General features: G+C 42.3%; 12 non-coding genes across 12 annotated transcripts; all 12 read right to left on the reverse strand.

Annotated features, from left to right (window-relative positions):
* Nucleotides 1-1,464: 1,464 nt before the first annotated feature.
* On the reverse strand, nucleotides 1,465-1,546 carry trnal-uaa (transfer RNA leucine (anticodon UAA)). The gene has a single exon. It is a non-coding gene; the product is annotated as a tRNA-Leu (tRNA).
* Nucleotides 1,547-2,192: 646 nt separating this feature from the next.
* Nucleotides 2,193-2,274, reverse strand: trnal-uaa (transfer RNA leucine (anticodon UAA)). The gene has a single exon. It is a non-coding gene; the product is annotated as a tRNA-Leu (tRNA).
* A 702-nt stretch (nucleotides 2,275-2,976) lies between these two features.
* Nucleotides 2,977-3,058, reverse strand: trnal-uaa (transfer RNA leucine (anticodon UAA)). The gene has a single exon. It is a non-coding gene; the product is annotated as a tRNA-Leu (tRNA).
* Nucleotides 3,059-3,758: 700 nt separating this feature from the next.
* Nucleotides 3,759-3,840, reverse strand: trnal-uaa (transfer RNA leucine (anticodon UAA)). Its single transcript has one exon. It is a non-coding gene; the product is annotated as a tRNA-Leu (tRNA).
* A 702-nt stretch (nucleotides 3,841-4,542) lies between these two features.
* trnal-uaa (transfer RNA leucine (anticodon UAA)) lies at nucleotides 4,543-4,624 on the reverse strand. Its single transcript has one exon. It is a non-coding gene; the product is annotated as a tRNA-Leu (tRNA).
* A 700-nt stretch (nucleotides 4,625-5,324) lies between these two features.
* trnal-uaa (transfer RNA leucine (anticodon UAA)) lies at nucleotides 5,325-5,406 on the reverse strand. The gene has a single exon. It is a non-coding gene; the product is annotated as a tRNA-Leu (tRNA).
* A 700-nt stretch (nucleotides 5,407-6,106) lies between these two features.
* On the reverse strand, nucleotides 6,107-6,188 carry trnal-uaa (transfer RNA leucine (anticodon UAA)). Its single transcript has one exon. It is a non-coding gene; the product is annotated as a tRNA-Leu (tRNA).
* A 687-nt stretch (nucleotides 6,189-6,875) lies between these two features.
* Nucleotides 6,876-6,957, reverse strand: trnal-uaa (transfer RNA leucine (anticodon UAA)). The gene has a single exon. It is a non-coding gene; the product is annotated as a tRNA-Leu (tRNA).
* Nucleotides 6,958-8,474: 1,517 nt separating this feature from the next.
* trnal-uaa (transfer RNA leucine (anticodon UAA)) lies at nucleotides 8,475-8,556 on the reverse strand. The gene has a single exon. It is a non-coding gene; the product is annotated as a tRNA-Leu (tRNA).
* Nucleotides 8,557-9,243: 687 nt separating this feature from the next.
* trnal-uaa (transfer RNA leucine (anticodon UAA)) lies at nucleotides 9,244-9,325 on the reverse strand. The gene has a single exon. It is a non-coding gene; the product is annotated as a tRNA-Leu (tRNA).
* Nucleotides 9,326-10,794: 1,469 nt separating this feature from the next.
* Nucleotides 10,795-10,876, reverse strand: trnal-uaa (transfer RNA leucine (anticodon UAA)). Its single transcript has one exon. It is a non-coding gene; the product is annotated as a tRNA-Leu (tRNA).
* Nucleotides 10,877-11,563: 687 nt separating this feature from the next.
* trnal-uaa (transfer RNA leucine (anticodon UAA)) lies at nucleotides 11,564-11,645 on the reverse strand. The gene has a single exon. It is a non-coding gene; the product is annotated as a tRNA-Leu (tRNA).
* Nucleotides 11,646-12,266: the final 621 nt, after the last annotated feature.

Consider the following 12,266-nt stretch of genomic DNA (forward strand, 5'->3'; position numbering starts at 1 on the left):
CCGACTTTTTCACGAAAGAAGGTGAATTTATGTTGAATTGGAAGAGGCAAGAATCATCATTTCCAGTCTGATAAAAGCAGCTTCCTCTTCAACCTCGCCTCAGCACACAGTCACATACAACACTTTGCAAAAGGCATCCTGGCAGGATATGTCACTACTTGATCTTCTTTCTTCTCCTGCCATTCTGAATAAGTAGATGAACGCTTACGTTTTATCGTCCGGCCTTTTAACACCCTGCACATTACAATTGTTCCAATTTCAGCATGGGTTTATTGGTGTGCTATGAATTCTCACAGCTTAGACTCAGAGTACATGACAATCTGGTAGTGTACTTAGCATACTTGTATCAAGTCGTTTTCTTGGAGGGACACAGCACCGTTCCCATTTTGACATACCAGCTTGAACTCCTTGGATAATTAAAAGGCCCATCTTGAGTGGATTGCTGCTGCTTATGTGTCATTAATGACTTGCATATCATTTAGCTATATGAAATATTAAGCAACAAAAATATGAACAGCAAGTTAAAACCCCTGCAGATGGCATTTAAAGGGACTTGGAAAGGATGACGATGATGGATGAGTTGCTGCTTCTTCTTTCTTTTCACTACTCGTTTTCTTCTTTTCATATAGACAAGTGATTTGGCAGGGGCACAACTGACCGTGAGTGTTTGTAAAACTCCACTTGGTAGCGGTGGGATTTGAACCCACGCCTCCGACGAGAATGGAGCTTAAATGCAGCGCCTTAGACCACACGGCCACGCTACCTCTATGAAGAAGTCTTTGCCGACTTTTTCACGAAAGAAGGTGAATTTATGTTGAATTGGAAGAGGCAAGAATCATCATTTCCAGTCTGATAAAAGCAGCTTCCTCTTCAACGTCGCCTTAGCACACAGTCACATACAACACTTTGCAAAAGGCATCCTGGCAGGATATGTCACTACTTGATCTTCTTTCTTCTCCTGCCATTCAGAATAAGTAGATGAACGCTTAAGTTTTATCGTCTGGCCTTTTAACACCCTGCACGTTACAAATGTTCCAATTTCAGCTTGGGTTTATTGGTGTGCTATGAATTCTCACAGCTTAGACTCAGAGTACATGACAATCTGGTAGTGTACATAGCATACTTGTATCAAGTCGTTTTCTTGGAGGGACACAGCACCGTTCCCATTTTGACATACCTGCTTGAACTCCTTGGATAATTAAAAGGCCCATCTTGAGTGGATTGCTGCTGCTTATGTGTCATAAATGACTTGCATATCATTTAGCTATATGAAATATTAAGCAACAAAAATATGAACAGCAAGTTAAAACCCCTGCAGATGGCTTTTAAAGGGACTTGGAAAGGATGACGATGATGGATGAATTGCTGCTTCTTCTTTCTTTTCGCTACTCGTTTTCTTCTTTTCATATAGACAAGTGATTTGGCAGGGGCACAACTGACCGTGAGTGTTTGTAAAACTCCACTTGGTAGCGGTGGGATTTGAACCCACGCCTCCGAAGAGAATGGAGCTTAAATCCAGCGCCTTAGACCACTCGGCCACGCTACCTCTTTGAAGAAGTCTTTGCCGACTTTTTCACGAAAGAAGGTGAATTTATGTTGAATTGGAAGAGGCAAGAATCATCATTTCCAGTCTGATAAAAGCAGCTTCCTCTTCAACCTCGCCTCAGCACACAGTCACATACAACACTTTGCAAAAGGCATCCTGGCAGGATATGTCACTACTTGATCTTCTTTCTTCTCCTGCCATTCTGAATAAGTAGATGAACGCTTACCATGGGTTTATTGGTGTGCTAGGAATTCTCACAGCTTAGACTCAGAGTACATGACAATCTGGTAGTGTACATAGCATATCTGTATCAAGTCGTTTTCTTGGAGGGACACAGCACCGTTCCCATTTTGACATACCAGCTTGAACTCCTTGGATAATTAAAAGGCCCATCTTGAGTGGATTGCTGCTGCTTATGTGTCATTAATGACTTGCATATCATTTAGCTATATGAAATATTAAGCAACAAAAATATGAACAGCAAGTTAAAACCCCTGCAGATGGCTTTTAAAGGGACTTGGAAAGGATGACGATGATGGATAAATTGCTGCTTCTTCTTTCTTTTCGCTACTCGTTTTCTTCTTTTCACATAGACAAGTGATTTGGCAGGGGCACAACTGACCGTGAGTGTTTGTAAAAATCCACTTGGTAGCGGTGGGATTTGAACCCACGCCTCCGAAGAGAATGGAGCTTAAATCCAGCGCCTTAGACCACTCGGCCACGCTACCTCTTTGAAGAAGTCTTTGCCGACTTTTTCACGAAAGAAGGTGAATTTATGTTGAATTGGAAGAGGCAAGAATCATCATTTCCAGTCTGATAAAAGCAGCTTCCTCTTCAACCTCGCCTCAGCACACAGTCACATACAACACTTTGCAAAAGGCATCCTGGCAGGATATGTCACTACTTGATCTTCTTTCTTCTCCTGCCATTCTGAATAAGTAGATGAACGCTTACGTTTTATCGTCAGGCCTTTTAACACCCTGCACATTACAATTGTTCCAATTTCAGCATGGGTTTATTGGTGTGCTAGGAATTCTCACAGCTTAGACTCAGAGTACATGACAATCTGGTAGTGTACATAGCATATCTGTATCAAGTCGTTTTCGTGGAGGGACACAGCACCGTTTTCATTTTGACATACCAGCTTGAACTCCTTGGATAATTAAAAGGGCCATCTTGAATGGATTGCTGCTGCTTATGTGTCATTAATGACTTGCATATCATTTAGCTATATGAAATATTAAGCAACAAAAATATGAACAGCAAGTTAAAACCCCTGCAGATGGCATTTAAAGGGACTTGGAAAGGATGACTTGATGATGGATGAGTTGCTGCTTCTTCTTTCTTTTCGCTACTCGTTTTCTTCTTTTCACATAGACAAGTGATTTGGCAGGGGCACAACTGACCGTGAGTGTTTGTAAAACTCCACTTGGTAGCGGTGGGATTTGAACCCACGCCTCCGAAGAGAATGGAGCTTAAATCCAGCGCCTTAGACCACTCGGCCACGCTACCTCTATGAAGAAGTCTTTGCCGACTTTTTCACGAAAGAAGGTGAATTTATGTTGAATTGGAAGAGGCAAGAATCATCATTTCCAGTCTGATAAAAGCAGCTTCCTCTTCAACCTTGCCTCAGCACACAGTCACATACAACACTTTGCAAAAGGCATCCTGGCAGGATATGTCACTACTTGATCTTCTTTCTTCTCCTGCCATTCTGAATAAGTAGATGAACGCTTACGTTTTATCGTCCGGCCTTTTAACACCCTGCACATTACAAATGTTCCAATTTCAGCATGGGTTTATTGGTGTGCTATGAATTCTCACAGCTTAGACTCAGAGTACATGACAATCTGGTAGTGTACTTAGCATACTTGTATCAAGTCGTTTTCTTGGAGGGACACAGCACCGTTCCCATTTTGACATACCAGCTTGAACTCCTTGGATAATTAAAAGGCCCATCTTGAGTGGATTGCTGCTGCTTATGTGTCATTAATGACTTGCATATCATTTAGCTATATGAAATATTAAGCAACAAAAATATGAACAGCAAGTTAAAACCCCTGCAGATGGCTTTTAAAGGGACTTGGAAAGGATGACGATGATGGATAAATTGCTGCTTCTTCTTTCTTTTCGCTACTCGTTTTCTTCTTTTCACATAGACAAGTGATTTGGCAGGGGCACAACTGACCGTGAGTGTTTGTAAAAATCCACTTGGTAGCGGTGGGATTTGAACCCACGCCTCCGAAGAGAATGGAGCTTAAATCCAGCGCCTTAGACCACTCGGCCACGCTACCTCTTTGAAGAAGTCTTTGCCGACTTTTTCACGAAAGAAGGTGAATTTATGTTGAATTGGAAGAGGCAAGAATCATCATTTCCAGTCTGATAAAAGCAGCTTCCTCTTCAACCTCGCCTCAGCACACAGTCACATACAACACTTTGCAAAAGGCATCCTGGCAGGATATGTCACTACTTGATCTTCTTTCTTCTCCTGCCATTCTGAATAAGTAGATGAACGCTTACGTTTTATCGTCAGGCCTTTTAACACCCTGCACATTACAATTGTTCCAATTTCAGCATGGGTTTATTGGTGTGCTAGGAATTCTCACAGCTTAGACTCAGAGTACATGACAATCTGGTAGTGTACATAGCATATCTGTATCAAGTCGTTTTCGTGGAGGGACACAGCACCGTTTTCATTTTGACATACCAGCTTGAACTCCTTGGATAATTAAAAGGGCCATCTTGAATGGATTGCTGCTGCTTATGTGTCATTAATGACTTGCATATCATTTAGCTATATGAAATATTAAGCAACAAAAATATGAACAGCAAGTTAAAACCCCTGCAGATGGCATTTAAAGGGACTTGGAAAGGATGACTTGATGATGGATGAGTTGCTGCTTCTTCTTTCTTTTCGCTACTCGTTTTCTTCTTTTCACATAGACAAGTGATTTGGCAGGGGCACAACTGACCGTGAGTGTTTGTAAAACTCCACTTGGTAGCGGTGGGATTTGAACCCACGCCTCCGAAGAGAATGGAGCTTAAATCCAGCGCCTTAGACCACTCGGCCACGCTACCTCTATGAAGAAGTCTTTGCCGACTTTTTCACGAAAGAAGGTGAATTTATGTTGAATTGGAAGAGGCAAGAATCATCATTTCCAGTCTGATAAAAGCAGCTTCCTCTTCAACCTTGCCTCAGCACACAGTCACATACAACACTTTGCAAAAGGCATCCTGGCAGGATATGTCACTACTTGATCTTCTTTCTTCTCCTGCCATTCTGAATAAGTAGATGAACGCTTACGTTTTATCGTCCGGCCTTTTAACACCCTGCACATTACAAATGTTCCAATTTCAGCATGGGTTTATTGGTGTGCTATGAATTCTCACAGCTTAGACTCAGAGTACATGACAATCTGGTAGTGTACTTAGCATACTTGTATCAAGTCGTTTTCTTGGAGGGACACAGCACCGTTCCCATTTTGACATACCAGCTTGAACTCCTTGGATAATTAAAAGGTCCATCTTGAGTGGATTGCTGCTGCTTATGTGTCATTAATGACTTGCATATCATTTAGCTATATGAAATATTAAGCAACAAAAATATGAACAGCAAGTTAAAACCCCTGCAGATGGCTTTTAAAGGGACTTGGAAAGGATGACGATGATGGATGACTTGCTGCTTCTTCTTTCTTTTCGCTACTCGTTTTCTTCTTTTCACATAGACAAGTGATTTGGCAGGGGCACAACTGACCGTGAGTGTTTGTAAAACTCCACTTGGTAGCGGTGGGATTTGAACCCACGCCTCCGAAGAGAATGGAGCTTAAATCCAGCGCCTTAGACCACTCGGCCACGCTACCTCTATAAAGAAGTCTTTGCCGACTTTTTCACGAAAGAAGGTGAATTTATGTTGAATTGGAAGAGGCAAGAATCATCATTTCCAGTCTGATAAAAGCAGCTTCCTCTTCAACCTCGCCTCAGCACACAGTCACATACAACACTTTGCAAAAGGCATCCTGGCAGGATATGTCACTACTTGATCTTCTTTCTTCTCCTGCCATTCTGAATAAGTAGATGAACGCTTACGTTTTATCGTCCGGCCTTTTAACACCCTGCACATTACAAATGTTCCAATTTCAGCATGGGTTTATTGGTGTGCTATGAATTCTCACAGCTTAGACTCAGAGTACATGACAATCTGGTAGTGTACTTAGCATACTTGTATCAAGTCGTTTTCTTGGAGGGACACAGCACCGTTCCCATTTTGACATACCAGCTTGAACTCCTTGGATAATTAAAAGGTCCATCTTGAGTGGATTGCTGCTGCTTATGTGTCATTAATGACTTGCATATCATTTAGCTATATGAAATATTAAGCAACAAAAATATGAACAGCAAGTTAAAACCCCTGCAGATGGCTTTTAAAGGGACTTGGAAAGGATGACGATGATGGATGACTTGCTGCTTCTTCTTTCTTTTCGCTACTCGTTTTCTTCTTTTCACATAGACAAGTGATTTGGCAGGGGCACAACTGACCGTGAGTGTTTGTAAAACTCCACTTGGTAGCGGTGGGATTTGAACCCACGCCTCCGAAGAGAATGGAGCTTAAATCCAGCGCCTTAGACCACTCGGCCACGCTACCTCTATAAAGAAGTCTTTGCCGACTTTTTCACGAAAGAAGGTGAATTTATGTTGAATTGGAAGAGGCAAGAATCATCATTTCCAGTCTGATAAAAGCAGCTTCCTCTTCAACCTCGCCTCAGCACACAGTCACATACAACACTTTGCAAAAGGCATCCTGGCAGGATATGTCACTACTTGATCTTCTTTCTTCTCCTGCCATTCTGAATAAGTAGATGAACGCTTACGTTTTATCGTCCGGCCTTTTAACACCCTGCACATTACAAATGTTCCAATTTCAGCATGGGTTTATTGGTGTGCTATGAATTCTCACAGCTTAGACTCAGAGTACATGACAATCTGGTAGTGTACATAGCATATTTGTATCAAGTCGTTTTCTTGGAGGGACACAGCACCGTTCCCATTTTGACATACCAGCTTGAACTCCTTGGATAATTAAAAGGGCCATCTTGAGTGGATTGCTGCTGCTTATGTGTCATTAATGACTTGCATATCATTTAGCTATATGAAATATTAAGCAACAAAAATATGAACAGCAAGTTAAAACCCCTGCAGATGGCATTTAAAGGGACTTGGAAAGGATGACTTGCTGCTTCTTCTTTCTTTTCGCTACTCGTTTTCTTCTTTTCACATAGACAAGTGATTTGGCAGGGGCACAACTGACCGTGAGTGTTTGTAAAACTCCACTTGGTAGCGGTGGGATTTGAACCCACGCCTCCGAAGAGAATGGAGCTTAAATCCAGCGCCTTAGACCACTCGGCCACGCTACCTCTATAAAGAAGTCTTTGCCGACTTTTTCACGAAAGAAGGTGAATTTATGTTGAATTGGAAGAGGCAAGAATCATCATTTCCAGTCTGATAAAAGCAGCTTCCTCTTCAACCTCGCCTCAGCACACAGTCACATACAACACTTTGCAAAAGGCATCCTGGCAGGATATGTCACTACTTGATCTTCTTTCTTCTCCTGCCATTCTGAATAAGTAGATGAACGCTTACGTTTTATCGTCCGGCCTTTTAACACCCTGCACATTACAAATGTTCCAATTTCAGCATGGGTTTATTGGTGTGCTATGAATTCTCACAGCTTAGACTCAGAGTACATGACAATCTGGTAGTGTACATAGCATATTTGTATCAAGTCGTTTTCTTGGAGGGACACAGCACCGTTCCCATTTTGACATACCAGCTTGAAGTCCTTGGATAATTAAAAGGGCCATCTTGAGTGGATTGCTGCTGCTTATGTGTCATTAATGACTTGCATATCATTTAGCTATATGAAATATTAAGCAACAAAAATATGAACAGCAAGTTTACATTTACATTTACATTTATGGCATTTAGCAGACGCTCTTATCCAGAGCGACTTACAAAAGTGCTATGTAGTTGCTTGGAATCTCCAAGGTAGAATAGATAGTCCTGAACACAAGGTACTCTAAGCTGGAAAAACCACTAGACGAAAGTCAAATGATACCTAACAATTATACCTGAATATACACATCCCCTGAGGAAAAAGACAGTAAACAATTCCTATAACCCAATTATGCACAATACCTGAGGAAAGAGACGATAAAGTACAATAGACAAAGCATAATTATGCAAAGTGCACTTGAAAGAGGTGGGTCTTCAGTCGGCGTCTGAAGACAGCAAGTGACTCCGATGTTCGGACACACAAGGGAAGTTCATTCCACCACCTTGGAGCCAGGACAGAGAAAAGTCTGGATGCTTGTCTCCCATGTGTCCTGGATGATGGAGGGTCAAGACGAGACATACTTGAGGCGCGGAGGGCTCTAGGTATGCATCTGGGTTTTACCATGGCCATCAAGTAAGGAGGAGCTGGACCATTCTTTGCTTTGTAGGCCAGCACCAGGGTTTTATATTTGATGCGGGCAGCTACCGGAAGCCAGTGGAGGGAGGACAGCAAGGGAGTGACATGGCTGAACTTGGGAAGGTTGAAGACCAACCGAGCTGCAGCGTTCTGGATCAGTTGCAGGGGTTTGATGGCATGCATAGGAAGACCAGCCAGTAGGGAGTTGCAGTAGTCCAGTCTTGAGATAACAAGGGACTGGACAAGGACCTGAGTGGCCTCCCTAGAGAGAAATGGCCGAATCCTCCGAATGTTGTGAAGGGCGAATCTGCAAGTTAAAACCCCTGCAGATGGCATTTAAAGGGACTTGGAAAGGATGACTTGCTGCTTCTTCTTTCTTTTCGCTACTCGTTTTCTTCTTTTCACATAGACAAGTGATTTGGCAGGGGCACAACTGACCGTGAGTGTTTGTAAGACTCCACTTGGTAGCGGTGGGATTTGAACCCACGCCTCCGAAGAGAATGGAGCTTAAATCCAGCGCCTTAGACCACTCGGCCACGCTACCTCTATAAAGAAGTCTTTGCCGACTTTTTCACGAAAGAAGGTGAATTTATGTTGAATTGGAAGAGGCAAGAATCATCATTTCCAGTCTGATAAAAGCAGCTTCCTCTTCAACCTCGCCTCAGCACACAGTCACATACAACACTTTGCAAAAGGCATCCTGGCAGGATATGTCACTACTTGATCTTCTTTCTTCTCCTGCCATTCTGAATAAGTAGATGAACGCTTACGTTTTATCGTCCGGCCTTTTAACACCCTGCACATTACAAATGTTCCAATTTCAGCATGGGTTTATTGGTGTGCTATGAATTCTCACAGCTTAGACTCAGAGTACATGACAATCTGGTAGTGTACATAGCATATTTGTATCAAGTCGTTTTCTTGGAGGGACACAGCACCGTTCCCATTTTGACATACCAGCTTGAACTCCTTGGATAATTAAAAGGCCCATCTTGAGTGGATTGCTGCTGCTTATGTGTCATTAATGACTTGCATATCATTTAGCTATATGAAATATTAGGCAACAAAAATATGAACAGCAAGTTAAAACCCCTGCAGATGGCTTTTAAAGGGACTTGGAAAGGATGACTTGCTGCTTCTTCTTTCTTTTCGCTACTCGTTTTCTTCTTTTCACATAGACAAGTGATTTGGCAGGGGCACAACTGACCGTGAGTGTTTGTAAAACTCCACTTGGTAGCGGTGGGATTTGAACCCACGCCTCCGAAGAGAATGGAGCTTAAATCCAGCGCCTTAGACCACTCGGCCACGCTACCTCTTTGAAGAAGTCTTTGCCGACTTTTTCACGAAAGAAGGTGAATTTATGTTGAATTGGAAGAGGCAAGAATCATCATTTCCTGTCTGATAAAAGCAGCTTCCTCTTCAACCTCGCCTCAGCACACAGTCACATACAACACTTTGCAAAAGGCATCCTGGCAGGATATGTCACTACTTGATCTTCTTTCTTCTCCTGCCATTCTGAATAAGTAGATGAACGCTTAACTTTTATCGTCCGGCCTTTTAACACCCTGCACATTACAATTGTTCCAATTTCAGCATGGGTTTATTGGTGTGCTAGGAATTCTCACAGCTTAGACTCAGAGTACATGACAATCTGGTAGTGTACATAGCATATCTGTATCAAGTCGTTTTCTTGGAGGGACACAGCACCGTTCCCATTTTGACATACCAGCTTGAACTCCTTGGATAATTAAAAGGGCCATCTTGAATGGATTGCTGCTGCTTATGTGTCATTAATGACTTGCATATCATTTAGCTATATGAAATATTAAGCAACAAAAATATGAACAGCAAGTTAAAACCCCTGCAGATGGCATTTAAAGGGACTTGGAAAGGATGACTTGCTGCTTCTTCTTTCTTTTCGCTACTCGTTTTCTTCTTTTCACATAGACAAGTGATTTGGCAGGGGCACAACTGACCGTGAGTGTTTGTAAAACTCCACTTGGTAGCAGTGGAATTTGAACCCATGCCTCCGAAGAGAATGGAGCTTAAATCCAGCGCCTTAGACCACTCGGCCACGCTACCTCTATGAAGAAGTCTTTGCCGACTTTTTCACGAAAGAAGGTGAATTTATGTTGAATTGGAAGAGGCAAGAATCATCATTTCCAGTCTGATAAAAGCAGCTTCCTCTTCAACCTCGCCTCAGCACACAGTCACATACAACACTTTGCAAAAGGCATCCTGGCAGGATATGTAACTACTTGATCTTCTTTCTTCTCCTGCCATTCTGAATAAGTAGATGAACGCTTACGTTTTATCGTCCGGCCTTTTAACACCCTGCACATTACAAATGTTCCAATTTCAGCATGGGTTTATTGGTGTGCTATGAATTCTCACAGCTTAGACTCAGAGTACATGACAATCTGGTAGTGTACTTAGCATACTTGTATCAAGTCGTTTTCTTGGAGGGACACAGCACCGTTCCCATTTTGACATACCAGCTTGAACTCCTTGGATAATTAAAAGGCCCATCTTGAGTGGATTGCTGCTGCTTATGTGTCATTAATGACTTGCATATCATTTAGCTATATGAAATATTAAGCAACAAAAATATGAACAGCAAGTTAAAACCCCTGCAGATGGCTTTTAAAGGGACTTGGAAAGGATGACGATGATGGATGAATTGCTGCTTCTTCTTTCTTTTCGCTACTCGTTTTCTTCTTTTCACATAGACAAGTGATTTGGCAGGGGCACAACTGACCGTGAGTGTTTGTAAAACTCCACTTGGTAGCAGTGGGATTTGAACCCATGCCTCCGAAGAGAATGGAGCTTAAATCCAGCGCCTTAGACCACTCGGCCACGCTACCTCTATGAAGAAGTCTTTGCCGACTTTTTCACGAAAGAAGGTGAATTTATGTTGAATTGGAAGAGGCAAGAATCATCATTTCCAGTCTGATAAAAGCAGCTTCCTCTTCAACCTCGCCTCAGCACACAGTCACATACAACACTTTGCAAAAGGCATCCTGGCAGGATATGTAACTACTTGATCTTCTTTCTTCTCCTGCCATTCTGAATAAGTAGATGAACGCTTACGTTTTATCGTCCGGCCTTTTAACACCCTGCACATTACAAATGTTCCAATTTCAGCATGGGTTTATTGGTGTGCTATGAATTCTCACAGCTTAGACTCAGAGTACATGACAATCTGGTAGTGTACTTAGCATACTTGTATCAAGTCGTTTTCTTGGAGGGACACAGCACCGTTCCCATTTTGACATACCAGCTTGAACTCCTTGGATAATTAAAAGGCCCATCTTGAGTGGATTGCTGCTGCTTATGTGTCATTAATGACTTGCATATCATTTAGCTATATGAAATATTAAGCAACAAAAATATGAACAGCAAGTTAAAACCCCTGCAGATGGCTTTTAAAGGGACTTGGAAAGGATGACTTGCTGCTTCTTCTTTCTTTTCGCTACTCGTTTTCTTCTTTTCACATAGACAAGTGATTTGGCAGGGGCACAACTGACCGTGAGTGTTTGTAAAACTCCACTTGGTAGCGGTGGGATTTGAACCCACGCCTCCGAAGAGAATGGAGCTTAAATCCAGCGCCTTAGACCACTCGGCCACGCTACCTCTTTGAAGAAGTCTTTGCCGACTTTTTCACGAAAGAAGGTGAATTTATGTTGAATTGGAAGAGGCAAGAATCATCATTTCCAGTCTGATAAAAGCAGCTTCCTCTTCAACCTCGCCTCAGCACACAGTCACATACAACACTTTGCAAAAGGCATCCTGGCAGGATATGTCACTACTTGATCTTCTTTCTTCTCCTGCCATTCTGAATAAGTAGATGAACGCTTACGTTTTATCGTCCGGCCTTTTAACACCCTGCACATTACAATTGTTCCAATTTCAGCATGGGTTTATTGGTGTGCTAGGAATTCTCACAGCTTAGACTCAGAGTACATGACAATCTGGTAGTGTACATAGCATATCTGTATCAAGTCGTTTTCGTGGAGGGACACAGCACCGTTCCCATTTTGACATACCAGCTTGAACTCCTTGGATAATTAAAAGGGCCATCTTGAATGGATTGCTGCTGCTTATGTGTCATTAATGACTTGCATATCATTTAGCTATATGAAATATTAAGCAACAAAAATATGAACAGCAAGTTAAAACCCCTGAAGATGGCATTTAAAGGGACATGGAAAGGATGACGATGATGGATGAGTTGCTGCTTCTTCTTTCTTTTCG

The sequence above is a fragment of the Brachyhypopomus gauderio genome, unplaced genomic scaffold (assembly GCF_052324685.1).
Source record: "Brachyhypopomus gauderio isolate BG-103 unplaced genomic scaffold, BGAUD_0.2 sc130, whole genome shotgun sequence".
NCBI classification, from domain to species: domain Eukaryota; kingdom Metazoa; phylum Chordata; class Actinopteri; order Gymnotiformes; family Hypopomidae; genus Brachyhypopomus; species Brachyhypopomus gauderio.